Source organism: Neovison vison, chromosome 3, assembly GCF_020171115.1.
Source record: "Neovison vison isolate M4711 chromosome 3, ASM_NN_V1, whole genome shotgun sequence".
Classification (NCBI taxonomy): Eukaryota; Metazoa; Chordata; class Mammalia; order Carnivora; family Mustelidae; genus Neogale; species Neogale vison.
The window spans coordinates 63,343,331-63,368,409 of NC_058093.1; the positions used below are offsets into that span (position 1 = coordinate 63,343,331).

Genomic DNA, 25,079 nt, shown 5'->3' on the forward strand with positions numbered 1-25,079 from the left:
GAGAATGACTGCATATGAGGCACCATGCAAGGATGCCAATATGAACAAGATATGGTCTCTAACACTTCAAACTTTAACAGTGTAGTGGACAAGCTGCCGACCAACAACCATTAGAACTCAAATATATCATAGAACTCAAGGTTTCAATTGTCATGGTTATACACCTCACTCAAAGTACAGTATCTAAGTAGACACTAAATATTTAAAGAAGATCATTTGCATTAGAAAATTACATATAATGCAAAATAAATTAATTTTCCAAATGTGTTTTAAAACCCTTAAGAGTAAACACCTTGAATCATTAATGTTAAACACTTTAATCGACAAATCATTGTCTCTGTGACAATAAGTACTATGATTTAAATTACATCTGAGTATATCAATTTAGGGTAATAAAAATATTTGTATTCCTCTAATTAAAAATGTCTGTATTCTCAATTTCTAGGACATAAGAACTTTAGATGAACACTATCTTCTTCTTTCCTAACCCTGCATAAAGTCACTTTGCTTTCTCTACTTGTCATCCACTAACACCCAGGGTCTCAGACATGGCTTCAGTCTCTCTTTCTTCATTTCATCAGTCATGAGGCTGAATGAACTTTGCCTAGACATTTCACACTCCTATCCCTTTTAAAGGCACTAGTCCTTTTCTTTCAAACTCTTGTCTATGTTAGAAAAGTTCCTTTGATTTCCTCAAAATAAAACAAGCAAAACATTCTAATCATGGCCAAGTCAGAGCAACACAATAAGATCCCTAGACCAGGAAAGCCAAGTCACTCAACCTTTAAAATGACCTGAAAAATACTTTAAATGTTTTGGTACATTTCATGATATCATAATGTTTTCAAACTTCCATTTAAATCTCAAGTCTGGTTTAACACAAATACACTACCCAAGAATCAATATTCAAGATGAACATTTAAACAATCTTCAGTCTGTCTTATTCCCTAGTGTTGTAATTACATAGTTTGCTTTCATTGCAAATGGAGATTATTTCAGCTCCTTTGCGGATTGAAAAGACTTCAATCCTTGGTAATATAAGTACTAGGTATACTGGGGTGGGATATAGGATAAACACAATTTTGTTGCCTCTAAAAAGAGTGTGCATGTTCCTTGGGTCAGTGATCACTCAAGTCTTTGAGAAGGTTAACTAACTTCTGAGTCTTAGTGTTTTCAACTCCAAAATGTGGTTGTAAAGATTTAAAAGAAGTATTTGAAGATCCCTTAATGAACTACCTGGAAAAAATGAAAGCTCTGTATTTGAGGCTGTTAAATTAATGTTATTACTAGTAATCTTAACAATATGTGAATGGTGCTGCTACCCATATTTTTCTTTATGACAGTGTACCTGTTCATATATTCATTTTCTGTCTTCATAATGTTGCCACGACCCACCTCTTGCAATGCATAGTCTACTGGCTTTGTAACTAAGGAAGAACTGTGGATTGCTAAAGAAAACAATAAATAAAACCAACCCAATTATTACCCTTGGTCTGAGGATTTCCTTTACAAGATTCTGGTTTTTGTTAATGATCACCAATGAAATAAAGTAAGTGGCCATATTGGTAAGTATTTCCTTCAGGCTCAAACATCTTATTTGTTGATTTAAAAATTCAGAGTTAGGGACGCCTGGGTGGCTCAGTTGGTTATGCAGCTGCCTTGGGCTCAGGTCATGATCCCAGCGTCCTGGGATCGAGTCCCACATTGGGCTCCTTGCTCGGCAGGGAGCCTGCTTCTCCCTCTGCCTCTGCCTGCCATTCTGTCTGCCTGTGCTCGCTCTCTCCCTCTCTCTCTGATAAATAAATAAAATCTAAAAAAAAAAAAAAAAAAAAAATCAGAGTTATACTCCCGATGATTAAAGTACTAGAGTAAGTTTGATTTCACACATAAGTGAGAAACTGCATGATATGCTCCTTAAAAAAATTCCTATCAAAGTAGATAATTTTAAGATGCATCATTAGGATATCCGGCAGGTCACCTCCACTGAACTGCTCTCTACTAATGAAAAATTCTGATGGATCAGGTTTAAAAACAAAAATAAAACATAACTGGATAGTTAACAAATTATTGAGTTAGACACCTCTTTCATGTTTTTCTACTTATAAGTTTTTAGATACTTCAAACAAACTATTTGTAATAGCTTATTACTGACAACTTTACCAACAGAGATTTCAAAATGGAATGATCCTATTAGAGATATAACTAGAACTGTCTTTAAAAATAGGATTAAAAATAAATGTAACAAAAGTGCACTTTAAATGCTATACCATTTGTATTCAAAACAATACATTTGATTATAAGATACTGTTACCAAATATGTACCACATTGATACATCTCCTTATCATATGTGAGACATTGAAATGGCTTTTTTGTATAGAAACCCAATTTGTATGGAACCCCTTAGAAGCAGTCACTTCCAATCCTACAAATAATGAAGTTGCATTTGAGAAAAAGTATTTGGCTAAGACCACATATAGAGGAAGACAAGTATCTAGAAAAACACATTTTAACTACACTAACAGGAATACAAATTTATTCTTCTATATTTTTAACCCTTTATAAAAACATTTTATAAATATTCTAAAATATAGTAAGGGGACGATATGGATTTTTAAGGATGTCTTGCATAACAATCCTACAAACATTCATTCCCGAAAGTCTATCGGATGATCTCATGAGGTTGTAAGAACCTTGTTCCCACTTGACCCTTGAGGACTATTTCTCTTCTCTCTACATGAATTACCATGAGCCGAGTTTGTCCCAGATAACAAGAATATATGTTATGTTAAGGGGAAAAAAAAACATTGTTTAAACTTTGTTGTATTTTATTCCATGAAAGGATCATCTATAAAGATTAGTCCCATGATAACCATCTACATGGAATACTAATTTTATATCATTATCCAGAGAAAGCAAAGGCAGGCATAATTTACCAATAAAATACTCCATGTATCTTATGCAAAATATACATATAGTTAATAAGCTACCCTTACCCTAAGCCCTGAATGGCCACTTGTCCATTGGACTCAACAGAATAATCATTTAGTGGAGTTAAATCAATAAATAAGAGGATATTTCTATATCATATAACATTTTTCTCATTTTCCCCCGTTTTATTTTTCTGTATGGATTTTAATATCTCTCATTTACCTCTTTTTTGAATTTCTAATTATAGGCTCTCAGAAAGATGAAAATAATTACTTAGATTCTAAGATACACAGTTTATGAGCAACTAGTAGAGTTGACAGATATTACATCTAGTAAAATCACCCCTATTTTTAAAAAATAATCAGATGACACAGGATGTCTAGTTTGGCATGTAACACACAAAAATTTCATTAACATTTTCTACAGAAATGTTTTGTGATTATTTTTTAATGCATCTGTCTAATCCTATTATCCTTCTTTAGGAGCTCTAAGATTTTCCAATTATTTGTGTTAATGGTTTGACCAAAGAGTGGAGCAAAATTTGTATTACTCGCATATATATCAAATGTTCAGAAGGTGATATGTAGAGAAAAGAAAAAGGGATAGAAAAAGAGCATACACTGCAGAGCAGAGATGGTAGGTTAATGACATTGTTAATGTACTTCCTCCCTCTAAATTTCAAAGTGAACAATCGGGTGCAATTAGTTTTATTGTGTTTTGATAAATGATTCAGAAAGCTTTGTAACAGGGGTATAGCTCAGTGGTAGAGCATTTGACTGCAGAAAGCTTTGTAAAAAATCCAAGGAGACATTTTAAAGAAATTTATAATCAGTAATAGCAGTCTCTCAAACACTTGACACAACAAAAGGAAATCATAAAATGAATAGCAAGAAATTAAAATTAAAGAAATTGTATATTTTAATAATAATATATGGCATTTTTGGCTCCCTGTTATATCACTTTAAAAATCCAAAGGTAACCCATTTCCTGTATAAAAGAAGCAATAACAGTATGTTTTCCCAATAACAGTTGTTATTCTAACGACAAAAGAAGAAAGAACTGTCCCTGGTGTGGCTAAAAAGATACCAAATAATTCAACTGTATATATAATGTCAACTCAAATTTGTCTGTGGTAGATTATTGGCAATGTTCAAGGCATTCCCACCTCTTGTCCCTCTTTATCGTGGTCTGGCATTTTTCCTCACTACCCAGAAGAGTTTTGTTCCTCCAAAGTTTATTCTACCTTTGGCTGCCAAGAGCTGATGGCTTTCCCTGTTGCCTAAAGCCATTTCCTTCCAGCTGTTCATAGGGGGCGGGGAAGAGCCAGTTAAACCTTCAATGAAGAAACTTTGTTTTGCAGGATGGCAAGATACCAAAACTGTTCTCTCACATTCTACAAAAGTAGTCTACCCACATTCTGTGAGTGCTCTTCCATAAATCCTCAAATGAAAATTACTTTCATACAATCTTGTAATATCCATTTTACTATGACATTGCCATCTCAAGTGGTATTCTAGCTTACATAGTTCTGAAGAAGAAAGCTATAATACCTCTATGTAAGAATAATTAGCTAATTTGTGACATATAAAACAGGGGGCATCTTCAGTTAGTACACAAGGGCAGTCCCACTCATAACCACAACGTGCCACCATAGTAGCAAATTTAACAAAATCCCTGGTGACAAGCCATGAACTAGTTTAGTCCTTCCAGAAGAAATAATGATTACAAATTCTTAACAAGAAAAAAAGCTGGTCACTTGCTAGATAAAAAATATCAAAGTTCTTTGCCTAACTGAAAGCTAGATTTTCAACCACATGTTAATACCAAACATGTTTAGTATCTTTAAATACAGACTCAAAAAAAAAAATGGGTGGACTTATTGCCATATGAAGTATGTATACTTGTATAAATTCTAGTATAAATTGATACTATCACTAAGCAGCATGAATTTTGAAGCCTCCTTTCCTTCACACCCTACAATACTAATAGATCTTCATGGATTAGCCCACAGTCTCTCTCTGAACCTTCCCGAGTGGACACTTTGGATTTGTGAGATAATTTGCCCCTTGAACCTGGCGTAAACACCAACTTGGATCATGCTGGCACTGGATCTATGGCCTCAGCCTCATTTGAACATACTTCCAATGACTGAGCTCATTCAAGTATCCATATTTATTACAAAACAATATTTTAAACTTAGTGATTACTGAAAGACCCTCAAAACTCATTAAACCTAATAAGAATTAAACCTAATAAGGTCATCATTGCATGTTAGAAGTCACTCATACAAAAGCCATTGTTCGCCTATACACTCTAACTTTCCTTCTAAATATATTTTAATCCAGTTGTGGTTACTGCTTTCCTAAGAATATGCTATAATCTACTTACCTTTGAACACATTATTGCCTACACTGCTGAAAGATGGGGATACATCCCAGGATATTTTACTTCCTCAAAATCACAGTACAGAGTTGTAAATGTACCAGATGCTCAACAAATAAAAAAGAAATTGAATCATAAAATGCAGAAATTGAACAACAGAAAAAAAAAAATAAAAGAGGTTTTCCTTGAAAAAAAAATGCAGAAATTGACTGGGTTGATGTGCTTTATGGTGAAAGAAGTCATATCTTTGTACTTTATTATTTACATAAGTCGTTAGGAAACCCCTCCCTCCACTACTTCATGCCAGGGTCTGTTCTGAGCACTGGGCCAACAATAAAGACTTGGTCTCTGTTCCTTTAGAGCTTTCATTATTCAAATACAAAAAATATCTGCATGCTATAATACGCATCAGGAAACAAACAAGTACCAAGAAGGAGACTAACAGGTGACAACCTACTTTTGACAGGTGATCAAGAATGATCACCTGAGGAAGAGACTTTTGAGCTGAGATGTAAAGTTTGAGAAGGAGCTAGCCATTCAAAGAGTGGAAGGAACTGTCCACACACTGGGACACTGGGACAGCATTAAAAGGGCCTTAGGGGGTGAAATTATACCAGTGTTACAGGTACTAAAAGACCAGTGTGACTGGAGCCTATAAATGACAGGGATGGATTCAGTGGGGTTATAAAGAAGGGCCAGATCAAAGAGAGCTGTATCCTAACAGAAGGAATTTGTTGTTGATTGATTTCTATGTTTCTGCATTTATTCCTTTTTTTTTCTATGCAGTTAGCTAATGAATGCTTTTAAGGAGAGTCATGATGGTATTGTTGTGTATGGAAAGTGAATCATGGGGGAGGAAACTATGGAAGTAGAGAGACTAACAGGAAGCCCATAGCAGAAATCCAGGTAAATTATGATGGTGGTTTGAACTAATTTACTGGCATAGTAGACACAGAGAACAAGGCAAAGAGATATATCTAAGAAGTATAAATGGATAGAGATATATTTGGAAGAGAAAACTGATAGATCTAAATCTGGATCAGCTATGGATGAAATGCTGTCTTGAGGAAGAGAGAGAGCAGTAACATTTGGATGGTAAAGCCATTTATTCAGATGTTAAAGACTGGAGGGAAAGATCTAAGACAGTTTTAGAGAAAATAATAATGATACCATCATGATATTTAGAATGATTCATTTACATTAAAAAACTTTAAGCTCCTCAGCAAGGTCATGCCTTAGATTAGCAAAATACCAAATAAATCCTTCCAGCATATCACATTCTTTCATGATTCTACTAGGAATAGAAATTAGATAAATGTTAATTTCTACCATTAATGTAAAATGCAGTGTCTATTTTTTTTTTTTTCTTGCCACAAAGAAAGTGGTTTGGTCATACTCAACACAGTGAATAAGACCTCGCTGGTCCCACCCCTGAATTTCTTACTTTTTCTTACTTTTTCTTTGCTCACCTCAGCAACAGGTAGCAAAAACACAGAAGCACTACCACTGGATGGTTCCCATGATTATTTCCTGGCCCTAGGCGACACAATGAGGCATACGGATGCTCTTGGCCAAGAGCCAGACCTGACTCATCTTTCTTCTGTAGACTCATCAAGGTACCCAGTTAGCCCTGCCTTAAACCATAGGAATCATGGCGTACTGTATACTGAACCTCTGTAAAAATACATCATGTCCCATGATTGAACAATGGTTCACTTCCAAAAGGGAACCTCCAATAGACAGGTAATTAAACAAAATGCAAAAACTTCTCTTAAGCAAAACTATTACCAGTTGACTAAATCAAAGGCACACTCTCCATTATACCAAATGTCATATTTTGTCTAGTATTCTGTGAACAAGCTATTCTAACAATCATGATAACTTCATACATGAAAATCAGGTAAGATTAGTTTTGAATAATCAATAAAAATTTTTAAATCCTATTTACCACAGCTTCTAAGAAAGTGACTTCTATTTTAATTATTTTTAAAAATGGAAAAAGAATTTGACGACTTTTCCCCAAAAATGGACTATTTAACCATTGCATTGGTTTGCAGATTATATATAGTTAGGTTTTATTGTGTTAAAGCAAAAATCATGAAAATGTATTTTATATTGTCAAAAGAAAGAAAAACAATATCTTCCTCCTGGCCACTGGGAAGGAGAAAGAAAATAGAAGAGAGCAATAATTGTATTTCTGAAAAGAAAAGAACCTCCCAAAATTGACACACAGAAACTGAAAATCCACCATTCTTCGAAAAGCCTGTTGATTTGATCTTTATCTTTGATCTTTGTCTTATTGAAATTATTAAAGTTAGCTTTTTAGTCCCCCCACCAAGCTTCTCAGATAAAAAAAAAATTGTCCTTAGCTTCAGAGGAAATAAACATTTCTAGAAAAGCTGCAGCTATAATTTGAGAAGAAACATTAAAATAACGAGTAAAATGTTTGTTACAATCACAAAAGTTGGCATTAAAGTTTTTTAGTTTGGTAATCTTGTTTTGATCTTTTGTCTTTACTACAAGTAACGAAAATAGCGATTTTTTTGCCCCGAAAGTAAATGACAGTTTTGTTGAGACCGATAAAAAGCTAAAATGACGCTAAATCTTTTCTGAATTTCGCTATAAAATGCTTATTCGTTTCGGGGGAAACAACAACAACAACAACAAACAAAACTGTGTTGAGAAATGGGGCTGAGCCCTCTCGTCAATTACTGGTGTTTGTGAGCCGGGAAGGGGCTCGCGCTGCTTGGCTGTCCCTCCAGGTAGGATCCGCTGTGCGGGTTCTGCAGGCTCACCTTTACAGATGGGAAATACAACACAGGCTTTTTTTTCTCGCAGAGAATACGACCTGCCCCTGGAACTGAAAGGCATCCAACAATCTTGCTAGCCTAGACAGAAAGAAAGAACGCACGCAAACCATCAAGTGTAACTGCCTCTTCTCTCCACATTTTCGGGACCTGATAGCAAACGCGCACAGAATTCGCAAAGGACCGGCCTTGCACTGCATAAACAGGTGCCTTTCCAGCCCCCTTTCTGCAATGGCTTGGACCGCTCCTTCCGCTTCTCTCCTCTCTACTCTGCAGGTGGCATCACTCCGAGTGGCCAAAACCGGGAGACTGGAAAATGGATACAGGTGGGTGTGGCTGCTGAGGCGAGCCCGGGCGAGAGTCGGAGGGCTTCCCGGTCCGCCGCACTAGGGGAGCCACGGAAAGGGCACTTACTTGCAACCTTGCCCGCCGGGGATGCCCATCCAGCCCACCCGCACGACCTGGCCTGCGAGGCCGGCGCGGGCTTCAGGAACGCTTCCCCGCTCCCGGTCTCTCCCCGCGGCGTTCTCTCTGCGGCTCCTTCTCCCTCTCTCTTTGAGCTCCTGTTGCTCCGCGGCGCCTGCCACCAGCGGCCGCGGGCACCCAGGCTAGCCCTGCTCCAGCCGGGGAGAGGGTGGGATTCGAAACCAGACACCCGCGGCCGGAGTACGGGCGACTGCCAGCGCCGACACTGAGCCCCTCCTTCCGGGGCGCGCCCAGACCAGCGGCAGCCCCGCCCCCAGCCCCGGGGCACCCGCGCAGCCGAGTCCCCCGCCGCTCCTCCCTCCCCGCCCTTTCCCCAGCCAGCGCCTCCCGCTGCTCGCGGCGGGCGGGACCCTCTGGGAGCGCCCCGGCGGCCAGGCTGCGGCTTCTCAGCTGTGCGCTGGGAGATGGCAGGGGAGGGGTTCGCGACCTCCCACCCACCGCTACCCCATCGGGTGGGGCGCGCGGTGTGTGGGGGGTGGGGGTGGGGAGTGTGTCGGTCCAACAGCCCCAAGAGCCCTTCCCTTACCTCACCCAGCTCCCGTCACCCCTTCCTCCTTTCCTGCTCAGCGCAATCCGCTAACGTTTCCGAGAAGTCCCTGAGTGTGGTTTGGGGGGAAGCCGGAGGAGAACTCCAGGCCGAGGAGGTGAGGACCAATGGCAAAGGCCTGACCAGTGTCTCCTGTGCCCCGGGCTTCGAGGGCTCAGGACCGGGAATCGGTTCCTTCTCAGAGGCTTTGCCCATGGAGACTGGAGAGCGGCCGCGCAAGACCTGTCTCTAGGCTGCGATTTTTCTTTTCTCTTTTTGCAACAGATCGATCGAGTTGCGGAATCTTCTAGGGCGAAAACAAAGCCTTTCCTTTCGAAGGTGGAGTGAGGAGTCAGAGGTTGTTGCGGTGGAGAGGGAGACGTGGGGTAGAGGTCCAGACCTGGACCCGCTTATCTGGATACATCATCAGGCATACAGGTTCCGAGTTTAGAGCTGGGTAGGAACGACTGTGAAAATGAATTTTTTTTTTTAATATTTTTATTTATTTGACAGAGAGAGACACAGCGGGAGAGGGAACACAGGCAGGAGGAGTAGGAGAGGGAGAAGCAAGCTTCGCACTGAGCAAGGAGCCCGATGTGGGGCTCGATCCCAGAATCATCGGGTCATGACCTGAGCCACCCAGGCCCCCCGAAAATGAATCTTTGTAAAAATTTTTGTGTGGGTTGTGTGTGTATGTATGTGTGTGTGGGTTGTGTGTGTTTTCTATAGCAGCCTGCTGGAAGGAAAAGTAATGGAAACAGGATTGAATTATTTTTCCCAAAGAGAAACAGGAAATTTCCACGAGAAATAAAAATAAAAGGGTTATGTTGGGGTAGGGCGGATTTCTGGATTCAGGCCTTAAAAGAGGGCAAATCACATTGTATAGTGTACGGTATAGTATAAACATATGGTGGTGGGCATTTGCATCTATAGTTTATTTGCTGCCACACCTTCTACTGTGGAAATGATACTCAGTGGTAAATACACAGGATTTTTTAAGTCCAAGGATTTACCTATCCCCAATGCTCAACTGAGTTTCTGAGGTTTGCCCTGGGGCGTTTACCTTACATTTACACAGGGAGATTTCTCTTTCACAGGCTCTCCACTCAAGGGTGAACTTGGTCTCTTGGAGATAATTCTCAGTGCCGCATCACAGCCAAATCATCTTCTCTTCCTTGATTGGTTGCAGACTTAGGAAGAAGAGCTAAACTGTACTAGGAGTGACGGCTTTTTTTTTTTTTTTTAAATTAGACCTAATCAATGCTGCTTTCTTCTTCTTTTTTCTTTTATTTTTTGGCCATATTCAAGTCCCTTCTCAACTAAATTGTATGATGCATAATCACAGAGAAGTAAAATGAGTTCAATCAACCCTCTGTCTTAAAGCTCTCTGACTTCTGATCTGGTATCTATCAGGGACTAATCCATATGATGTTCAAAATAATTCAAAATCATAGTATTTCAAGTCATGTCATTTTTTTTCCTTAAGAGGATAAATTAGAACACACTTTAGCTGAGTGAGACAACTGAAAAAATGATTAATGCCTCCAAAATGATGAAGTTTATTAACTTAACTAACGGATTTGATCAACAAATTCCAAAATACTCAAAAGCTTTAGAGAAGCAAATCAAGAACAAACCAAAGTCAATATTATAAAATATAGTGAGTCTATTGGGTTTGTTATTCCTAGAGAGGTTGCAAAATGAAGATAAAAATAAATGTAAGATGAATTGATAAATAATGGTACCTTATGGAGAGAATTACTATAAAAAGTTAGAGTCACCTTCAGTCATTGTCATATAGCATTATCTAGAAGACATCACTTGGGATAGTGATAAAATATTGGACTGGGTGATCCACTGGCTTAATGAATTGTAGCAGTTTTTAGTAGTGAACAAGAAAGTACTTTGCATCAGTGTGGTAGGAAAGAGATTTGGTGTCCTTCTCCCTCTGCCACTAAGAAAATAATGAATACTATACACCATGTTTTGTCAATGAGTATATATACGGTTGATCTTTGACCAACATAGGCTTGAACTGCATATGTGTACTTATGTGCAATTTTTTTCAATGTATGTGTGTTGGAAAATACTTTTGAGATTTGCAACAATTTGAAAAAACTCCCAGATGAGCCACATAGCCTAAAAATATTGAATGTTAATATTTGCAATGCTGTATTATGACTATAACAGCAATACTATATGTCAGAAAAATTTTATAATGATTCATTCATTAGCAGATAGACTAGACTACCATGAAGCTATCACACTGCTGCTGCTTTGTTATCAACGTGTGAATCCTTATACCTATAAATAAAAGTGAATTTCTTTTTCACATTATCTTTTCTGTTTTCGATATCCAGTGTTAGCAATACAGATTCTACTGTAAGAGTTCAGTCACAAGTACATATTACACTCGATATACTTACATTCTTGTTACGGGTCATCCAAAACAAAACTTCCTCATTCTGTCTGAAGGATCCCTGGAGGGATTTGCCTATGAGCTCACTGGCAAAGCATGGTGTATATTATTCATTATCTTCCCAAGTCTTTTTTACCTTTCAACCATTTATCCCATATCTATTTTATGTATCATTTTAATCTCCCAAACACTTTGTAATCTGTTGCTTTTAGTCTATGTTGTTTGTATTTTTATTGCCTTTTTTGGCAGCTCTGAGATTTTTGTCTCTGTTTAAACCCACGAAAGAACTATCTGGAACTCTCATAAAGTATTACACTAAACATATCTGAGAGTTCATCAAACATTAAGTGATGGTGTCACCTGTGTTGTTGAGAAGGTTAAAGGGGAGGCCTGAATTATGGGAGACAGAAAAGATACCGTTTGAACCAGCCAACCACCGGTAAATTCCTAAGGCTATTCACAAATGATGTTCTATAATTTGGGCACAAAAAAGCATAATGTGTTGAAATTAACCAATAGTATCTTCCAAAACCAGGACAAGAATAAATATTTATTTTACTTCGTGATACCATGGAAATCTTGGCCAGATACCCTTCTATCTTGGTCATAATTGTCTCTCCAATTGTTAAAACTTCTATAAAATTTCTGGAGAAGAAAGAAATGGACAGTAATATGAAGACAGTAAATTAACCAGCACAGTACCAGAAGAGTTTGTTTTTTTCCTCATTAAATAGGATTATAATTCTATATTTATCTTCTAGTATCTGCTACTTGGAAATATTCTAACTTGGGTAAAAACAATTATGCTGTTGTGAAAATGAAAGAATAAAGCTGCACTTTTTTTGTGTATACATAGCTAAAAAGGAGGGTTCAAAAGTCAGGTTTCAAAGTAGGATTAAAAAGAAAGAACTACAATTAAAACAGTGGAATCTACACAAGGAAGATTATCAGTCATAGGTTGGAATAATAAAAAGATGGACAAAACAATAGCCAAACTATGGAAAGAGCCCAGGTGTCCATCAACAGATGAATGGATAAAGAAGATGTGGTGTATATATACAATGGGATACTATGCAGCCATCAAAAAACACAGAATCTTCCATTTGCAATGACATGGATGGAACTAGAGGGTATTATGCTAGGTGAAATAAGTCAGAGAAAGATAATTATCATATGATCTCTCGGATATGAGGAATTTGACAGGCAGGATGGGGGTGGGGGGAAGGGAAGGGAGAGTGAAACAAGATGGGACTGGGGAGGGAAACAAACCATAAGAGACTCTTAATCTCAGGAAACAAACTGAGGGTTGCAGGAGGGCTGTGCACAGGAGGGATAGGGTGGTAGGTGATGGACATTGAGGAGGGTATTGCTATGGTGAGTGCTGTGAACTGTGAACTGTGTAAGACTGACGATTCACAGACCTGTACTCCTGAAACAAATAATACAATAATACATTATATGTTAATAAATTAAAAAAAGGAAGATGGACAAATTATGCAGAATGAAACAACGAAAGAAAAATGGTTTCCTAAATGTTTCAGCATTAGAGTATTTGCTCTTCTAAATTGAGATGGTATGAGTTTTTGTGCCAGTAAAATCATGTGAAGGAAAATAAACGTGTTTTTTCTTGCACGTAGTAGATGCTCTATAATATACTGATGGGTCAGTTATTCATGAAGATTTCCCACTAAGTCAAACAGTCCACTAAAGTCCTTTACCAGAACAGTGTTTTTGCTGATCAGATGCTTTCTATAGAATGCCTTTTCATCAAAACTGCTATTCTCAAAGTTCTGTTCTTGCAGAAGCCTTGAACTAAACTAGGTTACCCAATATATGAAACATTTGTGTGTAGACACTGAGCAGCATGATACGGGAGATTGATCATTGAGAGAATGGACAGAAACAAGGTGAGTCCTGTGATGGTCCCAATTTACCTGAAATTAGTTTCCGGACTGCAACACAAGAAAGGGGAAATACAAAAAGAGCCCTATAATCCCCCTGAATTGAGAAGATGAAAACTAGAGTTTGAGAGGCTGAAGCAATTAGAATTTGTAGCACAGAGGACCATAGAGAAGAATTCTACGCAGAGATCCGCAGAGGAGTGCCCTGAAGTTTTTGGTGGATACTGACATGCGGTGGTGTGAGAACCAAGGCCCGGGAATAGAACTAATACCCGAGGCCAGGGAAAGAACTAATGGAAAATTCTAGGTCACAGAATCCCTAGACCTCACACAGGCTAGAAATAATTTGTGTTTCCCCAGCCAAGGTGGAAAAACCTCATCACAGATGAGCTATCGTAGAGTTCTTAGAAGGGCATGGTCTTAGTAATGGGGCTGTATTTGTTTTAGATTAAAGTTGTTTTGGATTTAAAGCAGACTTAAAAGGACCCAACTGATTCCAACTTGCTTGAATTCTAGCCAGGATAAAGTCCATCACTTTCTAAAGGACTTAATGATGTAAAATTAACACTGCTGGTATCCAATTTAAAAACTTAACAGGCATGCAAAGAATAGTCAGCAGAAAACTCAGTCAACAGGAACAGATCCAGAAATGGCAAAGATGAGAGAATTAACAGTTGAGGACGTTAGGTTCCATATTATAAGTGTGCTCTGTATGCTCAAGATCATAGAGAAAAATCTGAACATTATGAGGACAGAAATAGAAGACATAAAAACAACAGAATGGAACTTCTACATATGAGAAATATGGTATCAGAAATGAAAATTCACTGTATATAAATGCAGTTCTCAGAAGAACAAAGAATACATGTGTATATGCAAAATAGAAAAAAAGTCTAAAATCACAGACTTCATGTGCAACCTTTTTTGACAGATTGACTACTCTCATTCCAGACTTTAATTTGCCTATATAAATAAATATGTCATTATTATCTGAAACAGTAAAATATTAAGGCAATAATTGCCTTGCAGTTATAATAATTCATAGGGAACTGTGATCATCTTTAGCTTTGGATAAGCATTTTAATGCATTTTCCTAATATATTACATTTATTAAGTTCACCCTCAAGAATCAGAAATTTTCAGGGCACCTGAGTGCCTGAGGGTTGGGCTTCTGCCTTCAGCTCAGGTCATGGTCTCAGGTCATGGTCTCAGGGTCCTGGGATTGAGCCCCACATTGGGCTCTTTGCTTGGCAGGGAGCCTGCTTCCTTCTCTCTGCCTGCCTCTCTGCCTACTTATGATTTCTCTCTCTGTCAAATGAATAAATCTTAAAAAAAAAAGAATCAGAAATTTTCTTCCATTAAAGTTATATGAAACAGATTCTGAAAGTAGTTCCAAGAGAGAAATTAAAAATATTTCACCAGGGATGCCTGAGTGGCTCAGTGGGTTAAGTCCTTGCCTTCAGCCCAGGTCGTGATCTCAGATTCCTGGGATGGAGCCCCACATCAGGCTCTCTGCTCAGCAGGGAGCCTGCTTCCTCCTCTCTCTCTGCCTGCCTCTCTGCCTGCTTGTGATCTCTCTCTCTGTCAAATAAATAAATAAAATCTTTAAAAAAATATATTTTACCAATAGTGCTAGTGAAATCAAGACATAACTTCCCAAGCTGCTATTTTAAATGGGATAACAGCTATTTAAATGTATTGATTTCACTATATTTACTGAATTGAAACTTCCATTATGTGACATGAAATGTAGTTTGGAAATATAGGCATCCTTTTTGTTGTTATTTTGACTGCTGTCAAAAGTAGAATGTTGACTAATTTGACTGTATAGTTTAGGTTGTGGTAATAACTGAGTTTTGTCAGTAGTAGATGTTAAAGAAAAGATGGGGATGGAACATTTGAGAAAGAAGAAACTGTCCAAAACAAACAAACAAACAAAAGACAACATCTAAAATAGAGTCACCTGTGCTAAGTCCCAGGTCAGCAAACCAAGACTTAATACCTAACTTAATTGCAGTTTCAACCTTTCCCAGAAATATAATCTTAAACTAGTTGATCTGGAATTTCCTGGTCTGCACTAGTGAGTAATCCATCCGATAGACCCAAAGAAATATGAAATCTCTTTCTTTGTCCTGCCCCCTTCAGCCTATAGAGGTCTCCCATTTTGTTTAGCTCCTTTCTGTTTGCTAGATGGGATGCTGTATGATTCATGAATTGTTGGGGAAGGCCAATTTGATCTTTAAATGTACTCGGTTGAATTTGGTTTTGTTTTAACAAAACAATGGAATAAATATCCTCAGTCTGGGGATTAAAAGTTTAGAGAGCTAAAAGAGTGGGAAGACTTGGGGAGGTCTACAAGATTTCAGTGTTCAAGGGGTCTGGCCTGTATTTGTAAGGCCTTATTTGCCACTTATAGTTAAGGTTTATCACTGAAATCCCAGATTTTCAAATGATCTGATTACCACTATTGTGGGGGCTTTTTGACATTTAATTTTTTTTTTAACCTTGTGTTTTTGGCACTTCAATAAAGACTTTTTGTAGCTTTGAGGGAAGACACCTCCATTCACCAAAAATTAAAAAAAAAAAAAGAAATCAGGTTTCTTAGAATTTATTTTAGAGTGATGAATAAGGTATGATAAATTATAAATTTGAGGTCTTTTGTAGCAACATCTAAATATGTTAACTATTCCAAGAAAATATTGGTGTTCTTAGAAACATTATTTGAACTGTAGTAAAGACAGGTTGAGTGGTAAATGAGATGTATCTTTTTAAACGGTCAGTGTATTTTTACAAAATTTCAGAAAAATAGTTTTAACTCTTGAAATTATTTTGGTCCTTGCCAGTGAAATTAATGATAACACTTACTGAAGTTTTAATATGTGCCAGAGATTATTTTTTAAAACCTTGTGTGTTTAACCCAAATAATCCATACAACAATATTTTGAGGTAGGTGTTATTACCATCCCCTTTTTTGCAGGTGAAAAAACTAACATGTGAGAGATTAAACAACTTGCCTAAGGCCACAGAGCTAATATGTGGCAGATCTAAGGTGTCAGCCTAAGTTACCAGGCTCTGGAGCCCATCTGCTTAAGCAATGAGCTATATTACCTCCGTAGCAAGTGGCTAGTCTATGTCTCTCAACATACACATTTGGAAAATACTGGCCGGGCTACATTACAATTATGAATTAAAAATTGAATTTGGTAAATGTAGATGAACAATATAAACATAAGGTAAGTAGGGGCTCCTGGGTGGCTCAGTGGGTTAAGCCTCTGCCTTCAGCTCAAGTCACGATCTTAGGGTCCTGGGATCAAGCCCCGCATCAGGTTGTCTGCTCAGCGGGGAGCCTGCTTCCCCCACCCCCACGCCCACCCCGCCTGCCTCTCTGCCCACTTGTGATCTCTGTCTGTCAAATAAAAACATAAGGTAAATAAACCTCTCAGTAGTTCATTTATTTGCAATTAAACCTGTTGACTGAAAGCAAGCATGTAGAGAAGTTAAACTTCTTCATAGTATAGTAGAAAGAGGATAGAAGCCATTTCCTAATTTTACCAATTGCTACTGTGTCTTTCCATGGGCATGTCTCCTAATCTCTGTGTGTTTTAGTTTTCTCCTGCACAAATGAGAAAGTTTGTACTAAATAACTTTTTTTTTTATTTTATTTTTTTATTTTTTTAAATTTTTTTTTTAAAGATTTTTTTATTTTATTTATTTGAGAGAGAGAGACAGTGAGAGAGAGAATGAGCGAGGAGAAGGTCAGAGAGCGAAGCAGACTCCCCATGGAGCTGGGAGCCTGATGTGGGACTCGATCCCGGGACTCCAGGATCACGCCCTGAGCCGGAGGCAGTCGTCCAACCAACTGCGCCACCCAGGCGTCCCTGTACTAAATAACTTTTAATGTCCTTTCTTCTCTAGCCTTTTAGATTTCTTTTGTATGAGTATGTGTAAAATTGAAAATTCTTTTGCTGAAACATATAACCTCCAGAAAAAAATATATGAGCAACATATATTCATGTTTTTTTTATGACTCCCACTTCTGGAAGGTGTTGCCAAAATAGCTAATTAATGTATTTTGATACAAATTAAGAGAAGAAATAAAATGAGATTTAATTGAATAGGAGCCATAGGTTCAAATATGAAGTTATCTTTATAGTACTGGATTACGACTTTCCTTCAGAGGTACCCTGCACACTGCATACAGTGAATATTAATTTGCATACATAAAGTTCAAAATTGCTTCCTCCTCGCACATTCATTTTTGATAAATGCTACATCTACTGCCACCTGGTGTTCATAATGTCAAATATTTTTGAAAGTCATCTGAAAACACATTATTTTTTCTTTCTTTTTCCTTTTCTTTCTTTATTTATTTATCTCTTTCTCTTTCTCCCTCCATCTCTCCTTCCTTCCTTCCTTCCTTCCTTCCTTCCTTCTTTTTAGATTTACAACAAGATGGAGAGGGAAATACAGATTTCTCATATATTGTCAGCCCCCACACATGTATAACCTCCCCCATTATCTGGTGATAATTTCACCAGAAATGGTATCTTTTTTTTTTTTTTTTTTAAACCCAAGAGTGAACCTACATTGTTACATTACTATCACCAGAAATCCATAGTTTACCTTAGAGTTCACTTTTGGTGTTGTACATTCTATGAGTCTGGACAAATGTATAAAAGGTATGTCTACTATTATCTATTTGGCTTCACCGATACCACACTATCTTTGATTATAGCTCTACAGTAAATTTTGGAGTCAGGTAATGTCAGTCCTCCAACTTTGTTCTCCTTCAGTATTGTGTTGGATAGGGTGCCTGGGTGACTCAGTTCGTTCAGCCACTGCCTTCATCTCAGGCCATGATCCCAGAGTCCAGGGATTGAGTCCCGCATAGGACTCCCAGCTCTACGGGGAGTCTGCTTCTCCCTCTGACCTTCTCCCCTCTCATGATCTCTCTCTTTCTCTCTCAAATAAATAAATTTTTAAAAATCTTTTGAAAAAAAATATTGTGTTGGATACTCTGGGCCTTTGGCCTTTCCACATAAACTTTAGAATCAGTTTGTAAATATCCATAGAATAATTAGATACAATTTTGACGGATTGCAATGAATCTATGGATCAATTTGGAAAGAACTGACATTTTGAAAACCTTGAGCCTTCCTATCCATGAACAGAGTGTCTCTCTCCATTGATTTAGTTCTTTGATTTTTTTCATCCGTTTTGTGTGATTTTTATTCATCTGTTCATGTGTTTTATGAGTTTTCCTCATATGGATCTTGTTATAATTTTCTTTACATGAGAAGCAAAAGAAAAAGTATGTATTGCTGATGTTCAGTTTTAGGACCTATCTCTAGATGACCAGAAGGGAACCACTTCTGAGTATTTGTAAGAGTGATATGCAAAGAAGTAATTTCAGATAGTAAATATGACAGGTTTAATTTAGGTTTATTTCCTTTTTTTGAGATACATATTTTTTAATGCTGAGATATATATTTAATAGTTCGCAATTATTTTATGCAAACTTCTCTTTCTCGACTTGTGATTTTGTCACAAATATTCACTTAACTTATTTTTAAGGGGACTACATCTGATACAGAAAAGCCTTCCTCAAATATATAGCCTTGTATTACAGTCTCTTGATTAACAACAAAGCAAAACAAAAAGCTCTTAGAAATATATAAAAATTTGAAACAAAAGAGAGACAGTATAAATAGGTATAGAAGTTAGGATATTTAAATATTTTGAAAATTTAAATGTAATTAACATTTTATAATGCGTAATTTATTTTTAGTAAATCTCAAATAAAATTTTTTAAATTTGTGAACAAGATATTTTTACCTCTTATAATAAAATTGGTTGGAGGAAATTCAAGATATAGTAGTTAGAGGTAACAGGTAGAATCACTGGCTAGACAGGAAATCAAGGGGAGAAAAAGGGAAATGGTTATAGAATAAAAGCACTGTTTAAATGGCATTGAGTGAAGAAGGTAGGTGATCGAATCCATGAGGCACACGTGTTCTTTAGAAGAGATATACATATAGCTCTTCAGGAAGGCCCTTTAATTCCAGGGCCTTGTTTGTCTTCTAAGGCCTGAACTCATCTTAAAAGTAGATTACTCCTAAGTGTGGCAAGGCATTAAATAATCCCTAATAGAGTTCTAAACAGATATCAAACTTGAACATTGCCCCTAATTTCTCCTCTCGATTTTCCTACTTTTGTTGGTCTACACTCTTGAAGGAGAAAAAAAACAAAATAATAATGGCAAGAAAAGGAGAAGTGGGGAGGCATCCGATGATGATAAGCTTTATCCTTTACAATGAAATGCAAAAACATTAACACTGAGGAGCACCTGGGTGGCTAGTTGTTTAAGCATCTGACTCTGGCTCAGGTCATGATCTCAGGTTCTGGTATCAAGCCCGTGGGTTGAGCCCTGCATCAAGTCCTATGTTGGGTCTTGCTCCGTGGGAACTCTGTTTCTCCCTCTCCCTATGCCCCTGCTCCTGTTTGTACTTTCTCTCCCTCTCTCTCACTGTCTTTCTCTCAAATAAACAAAAAAAAATTTAAAACAAAATAAAAGACATTAATAGCCAAAATATTATTTCATAACTTTGTATCTTTGCTTTGGGGTTGGCTTTGAATGGCTTTTGTCCACAAATGAGCAAAGAAATCCTAGTAAATGTTGACCAAGGAAAAGGTCAATGGCAAATGCTAGAGATTTGGTGGTCTCTAGAAAAGTAGACACTTTCTATTTTATCTAAGCAAAGGAGAAAGGAAAGAAGAATAGAGCAAATGTTCTCCTTTTTTAACTGAGATTTCTTTCCTTCTTTTTTTTTCTTTCCTTCCTTCCTTTATTTCTTCCTTCCCTCTTTCTTATTTCTTCCTTACTTATCTCTTTCTTGGAGGCGGGGGGGGGGACTTACACCAAAGTCTCTCAAAGTTATTTCTTTCCATCACTATTCCCACTATCTGAGCTTGAATGGCATGAACTTTTTATCTGAGTTATAGAAACAGTCACCATACCTGCTCTGTCACCCTTCAGCATTACCAACTTGAATCAATTCTCCATGCTCCCTTTTCAGATGATGGTCAAAGGCCCAGGTGTATGCATTGTTATTTCTAGCAGCAAGGCTCTGCTCTCTGCTCTTGTGCCTTCCTTCAGTGGAGCTTTCTGCCCCAACACCTGTGCTTACCCCACTTCTATCATCCTGCAGATCTCAGATATCACATTCACTAAACCCTGATTGATGAACAAGTATGGGTTAAATTCTACTTCTCCATGCTTCCATTATCTCCTGAACTTCTCCTTCTCAAATCATTTACCACAGTTTATGCTAATTTTTTGTGTGGGTGTCAGCCAAAGTGGCTCCCCAAAAAGTGATGCTTGAGCTGGATCTAGGCTGTTGTTTATGACTTAGGTGGGTGGGGTTGGATGGAGGAAGAACACATTCCAGGCAGAGGAAATCTCATGTGCAAAGATAGAAGCCTTTGCACACTGCAGGTAACTTCAGTTTCTGTATAGATGAAGTTCATGTCTTGAATACACTCTGCTACATTATCTGGCATTAATCTGGTGGAACAGATTATGAATAGAATAGAATAATTACATTATTCTAAATGTGTTGAAAATATGAATTATCACCATCATATTTTATTTTGGGACACATGATTCTTTTTTAAAAATATGTATTTCTTCAACAACACTGGGAAGGATGATTTGAAAAATAATGAAGGGGAGAAAAAATAAACACATAAACTAATGAAGTAAAAATGGAACGGTGTGATCAGAATTGAGAGTTTTATTTGGTTTTAAGTAGATTTGGGAGGAAGTATTTATTGGATTCAAGTAGGAGAGTAGATGGAAGTATTTAGGATAAATCAAAAGGTTTTGATATGGATGACGATGATCTTATTAACAATGTTATCCCTCAAAAAATAATATTGTAAGAAAAATAGATATAATGATTTACGATGATGAGTAAAGTTGTTTATATATTGAGTTTGAGATCCTGTGACACATCCAAGTTGAAGTGTTTACGAAGAGAGTTTGATGTGAAGACATCAACATTGTGTTGTCATTAAAAAATTCCAAATAGATATTTAAAACCCATATTTTATATATATACATATATATATTTAAAGATTGTTATTTATTTATTTGACAGACAGAGATCACAAGTAGGCAGAGAGAGAGAGGGAGGGGAGGAAGCAGGCTCCCTGCTAAGCAGAGAGCCCAATGTGAGGCTCAATCCCAGGACCCTGGGATCATGATCAGAGCTGGAAGGCAGAGGCTTTAACCCACTGAGCCACCCAGGCACCCTCAAAACCCATATTATATATTTTTAAATTATATTTTAACACTGAAGGAATACACACGACATAAATCTAAGAATAACATAGTACCTTTAACAGGAAAAAAAAAACCCTGTATCAAGCTTTACACCTATATATACAGCTAATTTTATATATATTGCTAATTTTCTAAATTAGAAAGTTACAACTTAATATTATTGCCAATTGCATTGCATGTAATTATTTTCTTGACTTCCGCTTGTCATTTTAGGGATCCATATTTGGTAGCACAAGAGAGAAGAGAACAAAGATTTTGGGGTCTCACAGTAACTTCCAGCAGACAGTGTGGTGTGTTACCCATCCTCTTTCAAGAACAATGAATTCATTCCGTAAGTCAGAGGGAGTTTTCTCTGATTCCTCTATCTCAGAAGAAAGTCTGTATTGCATAAGAGTATGGAGAAAATTGCAGTCAATTGCTCTATATTATACTGTTCTGGGGAAACCACAGGAATCTGAAGCAATATTTCTGACTTGGCCTTGGAAGCTGAAGAAAAAAAAGGTTAGAGGGGGGCGTCTGGATGGCTCAGTGGGCTAAAGCCTCTGCCTTTGGATCGGGTCATGATTCCAGGGTTCTGGGATCGAGCCCCACATTGGCTCTCTGCTTACCGGGAGCCTGCTTCCTCCTTTCTCTCTCTGCCTGCTTCTTTGCCTACTTGTGATCTCTGTCTGTCAAATTACTAAATAAAATCTTTAAAAAAGAGAAGAGGTTACAGGTCTGGAAATGAATGGCTAATTGTTAGAGCTGTGAGGGCTATGGAGACTGTAGAGCCCTCCGAACCAGGGAGATGGCTGCCTGCGTAGAAGCTGTCGGCCGGGTGCACTGAGCACGGACAGGGGAAATCGCAAGTTTAGAACAGGTGAAAACTCCTCATGGACTTGTAACAACCATGGCCAGTACTGACAGCCTCTTGTCTGGAGATAGACTCTGCAGTAGGATAAAAACACAGAGTTCACCCCAAATCAAATGATGCACAAAAGATCTGGACTTAATAAGTACAGATAGCTTGAACGCCAGATGCTTGTCAGGGAATTTATTGCATTCTTTGCTTCAATACCATTGTTGAAAGAAAGCAGATATTGTCTGAAGATTCAACCATGTGGATATATTTCTGATTATGGACACCCCCCAAAAAATATATATCAGAGCCACGCCATCTACCAATTGATGCAAATTGTTTTCCTGACCTCTTAGGCCATTAACCTGCATTAAGGGATATTATCATAAGCATCAGCCTCATGGGACCTGAAGGAAGAGGATGGCGACAGAAGGCTGAAATGATGGCCACTGGCTAATTGTAGCTTTTAATGATCAGCCCTACAGGTTTTTGGAAGTCTTCCATATTATACATATTTGGAAAATGATCTGTATCTCCAGGCTGGGTTGGCAAGGAGATTGTTGTTCCCATGAATTAAAAACACAATGACTGCATTTTGACTGATTTATTTCCTTTAACATTCTTCTAACAATCAGTTTGCTTTCTATCATTTTCCCGAGCGATTTAACTTTGTGGTATCACTAGTACTGAGCTGTAGGATAATGCAATCTTGTTTCTTTCCTACATTTAAGTTCAAAATTCCTTTATATAAACAAAGCTAAACAAATATGTTTGTGTCAATATTAAGAAACATCTTTCCCATATGTTTGTGTCAGAATTAAAGAACATCTTTCCCTTTTTAAAAAGAAGATGGGGGGCACCTGGGTGGCTCAGTGGGTTAAAGCCTCTGCCTTCGTCTCAGGTCATGATCCCAGGGTCCTGGGATCGAGTCCCACGTCGGGCTCACTGTTCAGTGGCGAGCCTGCTTCCTCCCTCTCACTCTGCCTGCCTCTCTGCCTACTTGTGATCTCTGTCAAATAAATAAATAAAAAAATATTTAAAAAAAAAAAAAAAGAAGAAGATGGAATAACCCTATAAAAGTATGACGCTTATGTGGTGTCTAAAAGCCTGGGCTTTTAAGCCCAGTGAAGCTTGTTAACGTGTTGAACATTCTAGATTCTAGTTCTCTCAACTTGAGAGCAGTCACACTGCCTTATAGGAGTCTGTGAGATTATGTAAGACCATATCTGTAAAAATACCTTAACACTGGGTTTGACCCAAAGAATGTATGGTAAGCTCAATGATAAATACACGAATAGAGTGATAGGTAGCAAAGGTTTTTGAGTGTTCATGACATACCAGGCATGGGCACACAATCACATTAAATTTTCATTACAACCAGGTTAGGCATATATACTACTCCAAATGAACAGGTAAGGATACTGGAGCTTTTCTTAATAAATAACTTTATATACAAATAATAAATAATGCTATGCTATCCCTTCTGAGTGGAAACACAAATCAACAACTGAAGAAAGGGGGAAGAGAAGGAGAGAGGAAACAAAAGAGGGGGAAAGACAGAGAAAGACAGGGACAGACAGAGGGAAGAGTAGTTTCCTTCAGATTGTTAGAACAAGAAATACTTCTTTTCATTTCAGGGGTCTTTGAACATATAGTTTTCTCTGATTATTAGGCCATCCCCATTCTCTGTCAAACTCTTTTCATCAGTTGTATTTCAGTCTGAAGCCAATCTCCAACTCCCAAGACTGGGTCACATTCTCCCCACCTTATGCTTTGAACTTTCCTTTCATCATGCTTGACACAATTATAGTTGTCTAATTATTTTTCATTCTAGGCTGGTAAAGGAAAGTTCCATGTAAAATGGAACATATCTACTTTGTTTATTACTATGTCTTCATGCTAAAGGATGCCTGATCAAGAGAAATGGCTCAGTTACTGAATGAATGAATGGAGGAAGAAGAAGGAGGAGGAGGAGGAAGAAGAAGGAGGAGGAGAAGCAGTAGGAGGAGGAGGAGGAGAAGAAGACGACGAGGGAGAAGAAGAAGGAGAAGGAGAAGACAAGTGAGTGTTGGGGCAAATGGTGGCGATATATTTCACCAAACAGCATGTGCACATATGGAAGTGAGAAATACAATAGGACATTAAGAAATAAAATCTGTTGGATGACTTTTATATGTGAGGCAGGGAGTGAATGAAAATGAAATTGAAGAGATAAGCAAAAATAAATCTAAGCAAAGCAGCTTAGACTTGATTCTGTCAGTGATTGGGTAATTAGTTAGCTGTCAATTTACAAACACTTTGATTCATGAACTTCTTTCTGTCCAGGGTGATAAAACAAATCACAGTTTAGGGGCATGTGAGTGGCTCATTCAGTTAAGCATCTGATTCTTTTTTTTTGTTTTTTTTTTGTTTTTTTTTGTTTTTTTTTTTTTGTTTTTTTGCAAGAG

The 25,079-nt window shown here is 37.7% G+C and overlaps 1 protein-coding gene across 1 annotated transcript in view; it reads right to left on the bottom strand.

Annotated features, from left to right (window-relative positions):
* Positions 1–8,724, bottom strand: part of SCN9A (sodium voltage-gated channel alpha subunit 9) — a 171,193-nt gene extending 162,469 nt beyond the window's left edge. Inside the window, exon 1 of the mRNA XM_044242258.1 lies at positions 8,533–8,724. The gene's annotated coding sequence lies outside the window, so the exon portion shown is untranslated. The remainder of the gene's footprint in view (positions 1–8,532) is intronic.
* Positions 8,725–25,079: the final 16,355 nt, after the last annotated feature.